General features: G+C 62.3%; 3 pseudogenes; all 3 read left to right on the forward strand.

Moving 5' to 3' along the window:
* Nucleotides 1–3,713: 3,713 nt before the first annotated feature.
* On the forward strand, nucleotides 3,714–3,832 carry LOC142867488 (uncharacterized; annotated as a pseudogene).
* A 3,863-nt stretch (nucleotides 3,833–7,695) lies between these two features.
* On the forward strand, nucleotides 7,696–7,814 carry LOC142867489 (uncharacterized; annotated as a pseudogene).
* A 3,866-nt stretch (nucleotides 7,815–11,680) lies between these two features.
* On the forward strand, nucleotides 11,681–11,799 carry LOC142867491 (uncharacterized; annotated as a pseudogene).
* Nucleotides 11,800–12,078: the final 279 nt, after the last annotated feature.

Here is a 12,078-nt window from a genome sequence, read left to right on the forward strand (position 1 = left end):
GCCGCCACGCGGCAGCATGCGTGGCTTCTGGACAGTCAGGTCTCAGACCAAAGGTCTGCTCTGTGGGAGCCGACACGCTGGAGGAAACCTTGAGAGTCTGAGAGGGGAGGGAGTTCCAGAAGAAGGCCAGGATGTCATTTTGAGGGAGTATGTGACCAGAACTCCTCCCGTTGCTTTTGGGGTTCTATGGGCTACACGTAGGAATCTTTGGTGGTGGCACCTGATGTTGGGGGATCCGGAGTCACACCCAGACCTGCTCCACAGGCCTCCTTTTACTTTTCTCTTCGGATTCATTTTTTTTTTTTTTTTTTGAGACAGAGTCTCGGTTTGTTGCCCAGGCTAGAGTGAGTGCCGTGGCGTCAGCCTAGCTCACAGCAACTTCAAACTCCTGGGCTCCAGTGATCCTTCTGCCTCAGCCTCCCGGGTAGCTGGGACTGCAGGCATGCGCCACCATGCCCCGCTAATTTTTTATATATATATATCAGTTGGCCAATTAATTCCTTTCTATTTATAGTAGAGACGGGGTCTCGCTCTTGCTCAGGCTGGTTTTGAACTCCTGACCTTGAGCAATCCGCCCGCCTCGGCCTCCCAAGAGCTAGGATTACAGGCGTGAGCCACAGCGCCCGGCCGGATTCATTATTTTTAAAAAGTGTCTCTTATCTCTATTATTGCATTTTCTTTTCTCTCTCTTTTCAAGCAGATGATGGGAGTCCAAGTATTAAGGTGACATGTGTTGCCCGTGCCCCCCTCCCCCCCCCCGTGTTCTTATTCATTTACCTCTCATGTTGTTCCAGCATATTGTGGGGGCACCAATGTTAAGGTCGGGTGCGTTGCCCTCTCCCAGCCTCCCCCCTCGGGTCAGAGCTTCAAGTGCGCCCATCCCCCAGTCGGTGCGTACCCACCCCATTCCTAATGGATGTGTATGCCCATCCCCTCCCCCCACCCGCCCGACACCCACCCGAAGAAGGTGATTCCTCTGTGTCCACTTAGGTGTCCATCGGTTCGTACCCATTTGCTGGTGAGCGCGAGCACGTGGTGCTCGTGTGTCCATTCTTGGGATACTTGGCTTACTGGAACGGGTTCCAGCTCTGGCCAGGAGAACCACGAGAGGTGCCCCCTCACCGCTGCTCCTCATAGCCGAATAGCACTCCGTGGTGTCCACGCGCCACATTTTATTTACCCACTCGTGGGTCGATGGGCACTCGGGTGGCTTCCAGGTCTTTGCGATTGTGACTTGTGCCCTGACACGAACCCTAACCCTTACCCAGCCCGTCTCCTCCACGGCCCCTGCCTGACTGACTCCTTCCCGCCCGGCCTATCACCTGTCACCGTCCTCTGCCCCTGCCTGACACGCTCCTCCCCGCCCGGGCCGTCACCGTCCTCGGCCCCTGCCTGACGGGGCTCCTCCGTCGCCTGGGCCTTCCAAGGGCTTGGTGTGGACGCTGGTTCCAGGACGCCCTCCCAGGAACCCGGTAGCAGGGCGGCCGCAGCGTCTCGCGCAACCCAACCGTCCGCCGGCTGGCCGCCGTGGCTAAGTGGCCTGCGGGGGACGTGCTCCCGCTGTGCCGTGGGGGCCCAGCCTGGTGTCTTCTCTGAGGCCCCGCGGCTGCCGCTCCCCGCAAGGGGATAGCCGCGGAGGTGGGGACCGCCTCCTCATGGGGACGTACACCCAGCTCTCCACGTCGGATTCCGGGGCTCTCTGTCCTGCCAGAAGGCCCAGCTGGCCTGCGGGTCCTTAGAGTGGCAAAAACATCCGAAAACTGAGATGGAGGGTCCGGTGGGTGTCTGCACTTTTGTGCTGGGCACCCCAGGGAGGCCCGGGGGCTGGCTGGACAACGCGGTCTGCTGGGCTGGGGGGGGGGTTTGGAGGAGCAACTGATGCCCTTTGCACTTTGGGTAGCAAGTGTCTGAGGTGTCTCTGGGCCCTGTGCCATGTGGGGGCGGGGGCGGGGGCGGGGTGGGAGGAGGAGGAGGAGGAGGAGGAGGAGGAGGAGGAGGAGGAGGAGGAGGTGGGAAGGGCCGTGGCCTGCAGTCGTGTTCCCCGGGGTGGCACAGCATGTGGCTTCTTCCACAGGCTGCTTGGCCTGGGCTCCCTGCACCTGGGCCTTTGGAGGACTGGCCCTGTGCTTGCCAACACTTCCTGCAGGGACCCAGAGCTGGGAGGTTGCATCTCTCAGCCCTGGGTCGGGCAGAGCCCCAGCGGGCCATGCCCACAACCTCTCTCAGCAGGGGTCCCCCAGAAGGCTCCTTTGGGACCAGGATTCTCTTGCGGGTGACTCTTTAAGGTCTGGCCCCTGGATGGAGGGGCACCAGGAGTAGAGGAGCAGGAAGGGGAAGGGGGTGGCCATGCGAGGGGACACTTTCAGGCCAAGTCCCAGCTTCAGTCTGATCCTCCTGGGAACCCCGGGGTGGACATCACACCTCCTGGTTGCCCCGCTCTGAGACAAGGAGCCGGGCTTCGCATTCCCACAGCAGCCAGTCGTGGGCTGAGGACACCTGGGGCGTTGGGAACTCCCTGGCTTCTCCTTGGTTTAACATCTGGAGCTGCTTGTGAATTGTGCCGCCACACACACCCGAGTGCAGGTGTCTTCTGCACAGACTGCGGGCCTCGCTCTTCTGAATGCCGCTAGCTCGCGACCCACCCACGGGTGAACCTGGTCAGGGTACTTTCTCTCAGGGGCAGACTCTGATCCGGGCGGGCTACCGGTGTCTCTGTTTGCTCCTTTCTTTCTTCCACTTTGGGAAAGGCTTCCTTACTGGGTGTGGAAATCTCCTATGCCTTTCCTCGCCTATTCTGTCAGCTCTAAAATTCTCTTTCGGTTGCCACCCTCACAGATGGATTAGGAAACTCTTTGCGGTGCACTCATTAGTGAAATGACCTCAATGACGCTGGAATCCAATATCTAATCGCCGATTTTTAGCGAGTCCACACGCCAGGGTGGTTGGGGTCCAGTGCAGCCCCGGCCAGGCCCAGGCCCCTTGGACTGGGCCACAGGAGGACACAGAGGAGGGTCCCGGCCCCCACGGTAGGTAGAGGTGCGGGCAGTTCTCCAAGGGCTTGGGTGTTTTCCAGAGGGAGGAGATGGAGGGGACTGATTTCTTCAGCGCCCCACAAACCACGCCACCCCACCCCACCCATGGGACACATCCCGAGAGAGAGAGAGAGAGAGAGAGAGAGAGAGAGAGAGAGAGAGAGAGAGAGAGAGAGAGAGAGAGACGCCCCATACACTGGCTCCCCTCCCCCGTGCGCTGTGCCCCAGCCCTGGCCCGGGGGAATAGGCGGCCGCAGGGCCACAGGGTGGGGGGCGCAGCTGAAAGGGGTTGTGGGGGAGGGCCGCCCCGGGCTGGGGTCAAAGGGCGAGCGCCCCGCCCCTCCCGCCCGTGCGCTGGGGGTGGGGGGCGGGGAGGTGAAGGAGGCCAGGCAAGGAGAGGAGGGGGGCTTGAAGGTCTCCACCTTGGCGGGTCCAGCCGTGGAGGCGCATCTTGTGTGAGTGTGAGTGAGTGAGTGAGTGTGAGTGTGAGTGTGTGTGTATACAGAGACAGCCCCCAACCCCGGCCCGCCCCGCCTGTCACCCCCGTCCCTCGGAGCCCGCGGGACCCGGCCGGCGAACTCAACAGGCCCGACCCGGCGCGGGGCCTGGGGCGGGGGGAGGAGGCGGCGGGGAAGCGCAGAGAGGCTCGGCTTCTTGAGCGGGGCAGGGGCGCCCTCCGCCGTCCACGGCCACACCACCCCGAACGCGCCCGATCCCGTCTGGTCTCGGAAGCTAAGCAGGCTCGGGCCTGGTTAGAACTTGGATGGGAGACCGCCCGGGAATACCGGGTGCCGTAGGCTTCTTCTTTTTTTTTTTGCCTCTGGTTCTGTCGCGTTTCTGGGAGTGCGGGGGCGGCCCGGGGTGGGGGTGACCCCCACCCTCAGCGCCCGCCGCGGTGCCTGGCGCCCCAGCCCGCACCGTGGGGCCTCCTCTTGTCCCGAGCCGCGACACCGCCGCCACGCGGCAGCATGCGTGGCTTCTGGACAGTCAGGTCTCAGACCAAAGGTCTGCTCTGTGGGAGCCGACACGCTGGAGGAAACCTTGAGAGTCTGAGAGGGGAGGGAGTTCCAGAAGAAGGCCAGGATGTCATTTTGAGGGAGTATGTGACCAGAACTCCTCCCGTTGCTTTTGGGGTTCTATGGGCTACACGTAGGAATCTTTGGTGGTGGCACCTGATGTTGGGGGATCCGGAGTCACACCCAGACCTGCTCCACAGGCCTCCTTTTACTTTTCTCTTCGGATTCATTTTTTTTTTTTTTTTTTGAGACAGAGTCTCGGTTTGTTGCCCAGGCTAGAGTGAGTGCCGTGGCGTCAGCCTAGCTCACAGCAACTTCAAACTCCTGGGCTCCAGTGATCCTTCTGCCTCAGCCTCCCGGGTAGCTGGGACTGCAGGCATGCGCCACCATGCCCCGCTAATTTTTTATATATATATATCAGTTGGCCAATTAATTCCTTTCTATTTATAGTAGAGACGGGGTCTCGCTCTTGCTCAGGCTGGTTTTGAACTCCTGACCTTGAGCAATCCGCCCGCCTCGGCCTCCCAAGAGCTAGGATTACAGGCGTGAGCCACAGCGCCCGGCCGGATTCATTATTTTTAAAAAGTGTCTCTTATCTCTATTATTGCATTTTCTTTTCTCTCTCTTTTCAAGCAGATGATGGGAGTCCAAGTATTAAGGTGACATGTGTTGCCCGTGCCCCCCTCCCCCCCCCCGTGTTCTTATTCATTTACCTCTCATGTTGTTCCAGCATATTGTGGGGGCACCAATGTTAAGGTCGGGTGCGTTGCCCTCTCCCAGCCTCCCCCCTCGGGTCAGAGCTTCAAGTGCGCCCATCCCCCAGTCGGTGCGTACCCACCCCATTCCTAATGGATGTGTATGCCCATCCCCTCCCCCCACCCGCCCGACACCCACCCGAAGAAGGTGATTCCTCTGTGTCCACTTAGGTGTCCATCGGTTCGTACCCATTTGCTGGTGAGCGCGAGCACGTGGTGCTCGTGTGTCCATTCTTGGGATACTTGGCTTACTGGAACGGGTTCCAGCTCTGGCCAGGAGAACCACGAGAGGTGCCCCCTCACCGCTGCTCCTCATAGCCGAATAGCACTCCGTGGTGTCCACGCGCCACATTTTATTTACCCACTCGTGGGTCGATGGGCACTCGGGTGGCTTCCAGGTCTTTGCGATTGTGACTTGTGCCCTGACACGAACCCTAACCCTTACCCAGCCCGTCTCCTCCACGGCCCCTGCCTGACTGACTCCTTCCCGCCCGGCCTATCACCTGTCACCGTCCTCTGCCCCTGCCTGACACGCTCCTCCCCGCCCGGGCCGTCACCGTCCTCGGCCCCTGCCTGACGGGGCTCCTCCGTCGCCTGGGCCTTCCAAGGGCTTGGTGTGGACGCTGGTTCCAGGACGCCCTCCCAGGAACCCGGTAGCAGGGCGGCCGCAGCGTCTCGCGCAACCCAACCGTCCGCCGGCTGGCCGCCGTGGCTAAGTGGCCTGCGGGGGACGTGCTCCCGCTGTGCCGTGGGGGCCCAGCCTGGTGTCTTCTCTGAGGCCCCGCGGCTGCCGCTCCCCGCAAGGGGATAGCCGCGGAGGTGGGGACCGCCTCCTCATGGGGACGTACACCCAGCTCTCCACGTCGGATTCCGGGGCTCTCTGTCCTGCCAGAAGGCCCAGCTGGCCTGCGGGTCCTTAGAGTGGCAAAAACATCCGAAAACTGAGATGGAGGGTCCGGTGGGTGTCTGCACTTTTGTGCTGGGCACCCCAGGGAGGCCCGGGGGCTGGCTGGACAACGCGGTCTGCTGGGCTGGGGGGGGGGTTTGGAGGAGCAACTGATGCCCTTTGCACTTTGGGTAGCAAGTGTCTGAGGTGTCTCTGGGCCCTGTGCCATGTGGGGGCGGGGGCGGGGGCGGGGTGGGAGGAGGAGGAGGAGGAGGAGGAGGAGGAGGAGGAGGAGGAGGAGGAGGTGGGAAGGGCCGTGGCCTGCAGTCGTGTTCCCCGGGGTGGCACAGCATGTGGCTTCTTCCACAGGCTGCTTGGCCTGGGCTCCCTGCACCTGGGCCTTTGGAGGACTGGCCCTGTGCTTGCCAACACTTCCTGCAGGGACCCAGAGCTGGGAGGTTGCATCTCTCAGCCCTGGGTCGGGCAGAGCCCCAGCGGGCCATGCCCACAACCTCTCTCAGCAGGGGTCCCCCAGAAGGCTCCTTTGGGACCAGGATTCTCTTGCGGGTGACTCTTTAAGGTCTGGCCCCTGGATGGAGGGGCACCAGGAGTAGAGGAGCAGGAAGGGGAAGGGGGTGGCCATGCGAGGGGACACTTTCAGGCCAAGTCCCAGCTTCAGTCTGATCCTCCTGGGAACCCCGGGGTGGACATCACACCTCCTGGTTGCCCCGCTCTGAGACAAGGAGCCGGGCTTCGCATTCCCACAGCAGCCAGTCGTGGGCTGAGGACACCTGGGGCGTTGGGAACTCCCTGGCTTCTCCTTGGTTTAACATCTGGAGCTGCTTGTGAATTGTGCCGCCACACACACCCGAGTGCAGGTGTCTTCTGCACAGACTGCGGGCCTCGCTCTTCTGAATGCCGCTAGCTCGCGACCCACCCACGGGTGAACCTGGTCAGGGTACTTTCTCTCAGGGGCAGACTCTGATCCGGGCGGGCTACCGGTGTCTCTGTTTGCTCCTTTCTTTCTTCCACTTTGGGAAAGGCTTCCTTACTGGGTGTGGAAATCTCCTATGCCTTTCCTCGCCTATTCTGTCAGCTCTAAAATTCTCTTTCGGTTGCCACCCTCACAGATGGATTAGGAAACTCTTTGCGGTGCACTCATTAGTGAAATGACCTCAATGACGCTGGAATCCAATATCTAATCGCCGATTTTTAGCGAGTCCACACGCCAGGGTGGTTGGGGTCCAGTGCAGCCCCGGCCAGGCCCAGGCCCCTTGGACTGGGCCACAGGAGGACACAGAGGAGGGTCCCGGCCCCCACGGTAGGTAGAGGTGCGGGCAGTTCTCCAAGGGCTTGGGTGTTTTCCAGAGGGAGGAGATGGAGGGGACTGATTTCTTCAGCGCCCCACAAACCACGCCACCCCACCCCACCCATGGGACACATCCCGAGAGAGAGAGAGAGAGAGAGAGAGAGAGAGAGAGAGAGAGAGAGAGAGAGAGAGAGAGAGAGACGCCCCATACACTGGCTCCCCTCCCCCGTGCGCTGTGCCCCAGCCCTGGCCCGGGGGAATAGGCGGCCGCAGGGCCACAGGGTGGGGGGCGCAGCTGAAAGGGGTTGTGGGGGAGGGCCGCCCCGGGCTGGGGTCAAAGGGCGAGCGCCCCGCCCCTCCCGCCCGTGCGCTGGGGGTGGGGGGCGGGGAGGTGAAGGAGGCCAGGCAAGGAGAGGAGGGGGGCTTGAAGGTCTCCACCTTGGCGGGTCCAGCCGTGGAGGCGCATCTTGTGTGAGTGTGAGTGAGTGAGTGAGTGTGAGTGTGAGTGTGTGTGTATACAGAGACAGCCCCCAACCCCGGCCCGCCCCGCCTGTCACCCCCGTCCCTCGGAGCCCGCGGGACCCGGCCGGCGAACTCAACAGGCCCGACCCGGCGCGGGGCCTGGGGCGGGGGGAGGAGGCGGCGGGGAAGCGCAGAGAGGCTCGGCTTCTTGAGCGGGGCAGGGGCGCCCTCCGCCGTCCACGGCCACACCACCCCGAACGCGCCCGATCCCGTCTGGTCTCGGAAGCTAAGCAGGCTCGGGCCTGGTTAGAACTTGGATGGGAGACCGCCCGGGAATACCGGGTGCCGTAGGCTTCTTCTTTTTTTTTTTGCCTCTGGTTCTGTCGCGTTTCTGGGAGTGCGGGGGCGGCCCGGGGTGGGGGTGACCCCCACCCTCAGCGCCCGCCGCGGTGCCTGGCGCCCCAGCCCGCACCGTGGGGCCTCCTCTTGTCCCGAGCCGCGACACCGCCGCCACGCGGCAGCATGCGTGGCTTCTGGACAGTCAGGTCTCAGACCAAAGGTCTGCTCTGTGGGAGCCGACACGCTGGAGGAAACCTTGAGAGTCTGAGAGGGGAGGGAGTTCCAGAAGAAGGCCAGGATGTCATTTTGAGGGAGTATGTGACCAGAACTCCTCCCGTTGCTTTTGGGGTTCTATGGGCTACACGTAGGAATCTTTGGTGGTGGCACCTGATGTTGGGGGATCCGGAGTCACACCCAGACCTGCTCCACAGGCCTCCTTTTACTTTTCTCTTCGGATTCATTTTTTTTTTTTTTTTTTGAGACAGAGTCTCGGTTTGTTGCCCAGGCTAGAGTGAGTGCCGTGGCGTCAGCCTAGCTCACAGCAACTTCAAACTCCTGGGCTCCAGTGATCCTTCTGCCTCAGCCTCCCGGGTAGCTGGGACTGCAGGCATGCGCCACCATGCCCCGCTAATTTTTTATATATATATATCAGTTGGCCAATTAATTCCTTTCTATTTATAGTAGAGACGGGGTCTCGCTCTTGCTCAGGCTGGTTTTGAACTCCTGACCTTGAGCAATCCGCCCGCCTCGGCCTCCCAAGAGCTAGGATTACAGGCGTGAGCCACAGCGCCCGGCCGGATTCATTATTTTTAAAAAGTGTCTCTTATCTCTATTATTGCATTTTCTTTTCTCTCTCTTTTCAAGCAGATGATGGGAGTCCAAGTATTAAGGTGACATGTGTTGCCCGTGCCCCCCTCCCCCCCCCCCGTGTTCTTATTCATTTACCTCTCATGTTGTTCCAGCATATTGTGGGGGCACCAATGTTAAGGTCGGGTGCGTTGCCCTCTCCCAGCCTCCCCCCTCGGGTCAGAGCTTCAAGTGCGCCCATCCCCCAGTCGGTGCGTACCCACCCCATTCCTAATGGATGTGTATGCCCATCCCCTCCCCCCACCCGCCCGACACCCACCCGAAGAAGGTGATTCCTCTGTGTCCACTTAGGTGTCCATCGGTTCGTACCCATTTGCTGGTGAGCGCGAGCACGTGGTGCTCGTGTGTCCATTCTTGGGATACTTGGCTTACTGGAACGGGTTCCAGCTCTGGCCAGGAGAACCACGAGAGGTGCCCCCTCACCGCTGCTCCTCATAGCCGAATAGCACTCCGTGGTGTCCACGCGCCACATTTTATTTACCCACTCGTGGGTCGATGGGCACTCGGGTGGCTTCCAGGTCTTTGCGATTGTGACTTGTGCCCTGACACGAACCCTAACCCTTACCCAGCCCGTCTCCTCCACGGCCCCTGCCTGACTGACTCCTTCCCGCCCGGCCTATCACCTGTCACCGTCCTCTGCCCCTGCCTGACACGCTCCTCCCCGCCCGGGCCGTCACCGTCCTCGGCCCCTGCCTGACGGGGCTCCTCCGTCGCCTGGGCCTTCCAAGGGCTTGGTGTGGACGCTGGTTCCAGGACGCCCTCCCAGGAACCCGGTAGCAGGGCGGCCGCAGCGTCTCGCGCAACCCAACCGTCCGCCGGCTGGCCGCCGTGGCTAAGTGGCCTGCGGGGGACGTGCTCCCGCTGTGCCGTGGGGGCCCAGCCTGGTGTCTTCTCTGAGGCCCCGCGGCTGCCGCTCCCCGCAAGGGGATAGCCGCGGAGGTGGGGACCGCCTCCTCATGGGGACGTACACCCAGCTCTCCACGTCGGATTCCGGGGCTCTCTGTCCTGCCAGAAGGCCCAGCTGGCCTGCGGGTCCTTAGAGTGGCAAAAACATCCGAAAACTGAGATGGAGGGTCCGGTGGGTGTCTGCACTTTTGTGCTGGGCACCCCAGGGAGGCCCGGGGGCTGGCTGGACAACGCGGTCTGCTGGGCTGGGGGGGGGGTTTGGAGGAGCAACTGATGCCCTTTGCACTTTGGGTAGCAAGTGTCTGAGGTGTCTCTGGGCCCTGTGCCATGTGGGGGCGGGGGCGGGGGCGGGGTGGGAGGAGGAGGAGGAGGAGGAGGAGGAGGAGGAGGAGGAGGAGGAGGAGGTGGGAAGGGCCGTGGCCTGCAGTCGTGTTCCCCGGGGTGGCACAGCATGTGGCTTCTTCCACAGGCTGCTTGGCCTGGGCTCCCTGCACCTGGGCCTTTGGAGGACTGGCCCTGTGCTTGCCAACACTTCCTGCAGGGACCCAGAGCTGGGAGGTTGCATCTCTCAGCCCTGGGTCGGGCAGAGCCCCAGCGGGCCATGCCCACAACCTCTCTCAGCAGGGGTCCCCCAGAAGGCTCCTTTGGGACCAGGATTCTCTTGCGGGTGACTCTTTAAGGTCTGGCCCCTGGATGGAGGGGCACCAGGAGTAGAGGAGCAGGAAGGGGAAGGGGGTGGCCATGCGAGGGGACACTTTCAGGCCAAGTCCCAGCTTCAGTCTGATCCTCCTGGGAACCCCGGGGTGGACATCACACCTCCTGGTTGCCCCGCTCTGAGACAAGGAGCCGGGCTTCGCATTCCCACAGCAGCCAGTCGTGGGCTGAGGACACCTGGGGCGTTGGGAACTCCCTGGCTTCTCCTTGGTTTAACATCTGGAGCTGCTTGTGAATTGTGCCGCCACACACACCCGAGTGCAGGTGTCTTCTGCACAGACTGCGGGCCTCGCTCTTCTGAATGCCGCTAGCTCGCGACCCACCCACGGGTGAACCTGGTCAGGGTACTTTCTCTCAGGGGCAGACTCTGATCCGGGCGGGCTACCGGTGTCTCTGTTTGCTCCTTTCTTTCTTCCACTTTGGGAAAGGCTTCCTTACTGGGTGTGGAAATCTCCTATGCCTTTCCTCGCCTATTCTGTCAGCTCTAAAATTCTCTTTCGGTTGCCACCCTCACAGATGGATTAGGAAACTCTTTGCGGTGCACTCATTAGTGAAATGACCTCAATGACGCTGGAATCCAATATCTAATCGCCGATTTTTAGCGAGTCCACACGCCAGGGTGGTTGGGGTCCAGTGCAGCCCCGGCCAGGCCCAGGCCCCTTGGACTGGGCCACAGGAGGACACAGAGGAGGGTCCCGGCCCCCACGGTAGGTAGAGGTGCGGGCAGTTCTCCAAGGGCTTGGGTGTTTTCCAGAGGGAGGAGATGGAGGGGACTGATTTCTTCAGCGCCCCACAAACCACGCCACCCCACCCCACCCATGGGACACATCCCGAGAGAGAGAGAGAGAGAGAGAGAGAGAGAGAGAGAGAGAGAGAGAGAGAGAGAGAGAGAGAGAGACGCCCCATACACTGGCTCCCCTCCCCCGTGCGCTGTGCCCCAGCCCTGGCCCGGGGGAATAGGCGGCCGCAGGGCCACAGGGTGGGGGGCGCAGCTGAAAGGGGTTGTGGGGGAGGGCCGCCCCTGGCTGGGGTCAAAGGGCGAGCGCCCCGCCCCTCCCGCCCGTGCGCTTGGGGTGGGGGGCGGGGAGGTGAAGGAGGCCAGGCAAGGAGAGGAAGGGGGCTTGAAGGTCTCCACCTTGGCGGGTCCAGCCGTGGAGGCGCATCTTGTGTGAGTGTGAGTGAGTGAGTGAGTGTGAGTGTGAGTGTGTGTGTATACAGAGACAGCCCCCAACCCCAGCCCGCCCCGCCTGTCACCCCCGTCCCTCGGAGCCCGCGGGACCCGGCCGGCGAACTCAACAGGCCCGACCCGGCGCGGGGCCTGGGGCGGGGGGAGGAGGCGGCGGGGAAGCGCAGAGAGGCTCGGCTTCTTGAGCGGGGCAGGGGCGCCCTCCGCCGTCCACGGCCACACCACCCCGAACGCGCCCGATCCCGTCTGGTCTCGGAAGCTAAGCAGGCTCGGGCCTGGTTAGAACTTGGATGGGAGACCGCCCGGGAATACCGGGTGCCGTAGGCTTCTTCTTTTTTTTTTTGCCTCTGGTTCTGTCGCGTTTCTGGGAGTGCGGGGGCGGCCCGGGGTGGGGGTGACCCCCACCCTCAGCGCCCGCCGCGGTGCCTGGCGCCCCAGCCCGCACCGTGGGGCCTCCTCTTGTCCCGAGCCGCGACACCGCCGCCACGCGGCAGCATGCGTGGCTTCTGGACAGTCAGGTCTCAGACCAAAGGTCTGCTCTGTGGGAGCCGACACGCTGGAGGAAACCTTGAGAGTCTGAGAGGGGAGGGAGTTCCAGAAGAAGGC

Source organism: Microcebus murinus, unplaced genomic scaffold (genome assembly GCF_040939455.1).
Source record: "Microcebus murinus isolate Inina unplaced genomic scaffold, M.murinus_Inina_mat1.0 scaf017_hap2_Mmur4.0, whole genome shotgun sequence".
Classification (NCBI taxonomy): domain Eukaryota; kingdom Metazoa; phylum Chordata; class Mammalia; order Primates; family Cheirogaleidae; genus Microcebus; species Microcebus murinus.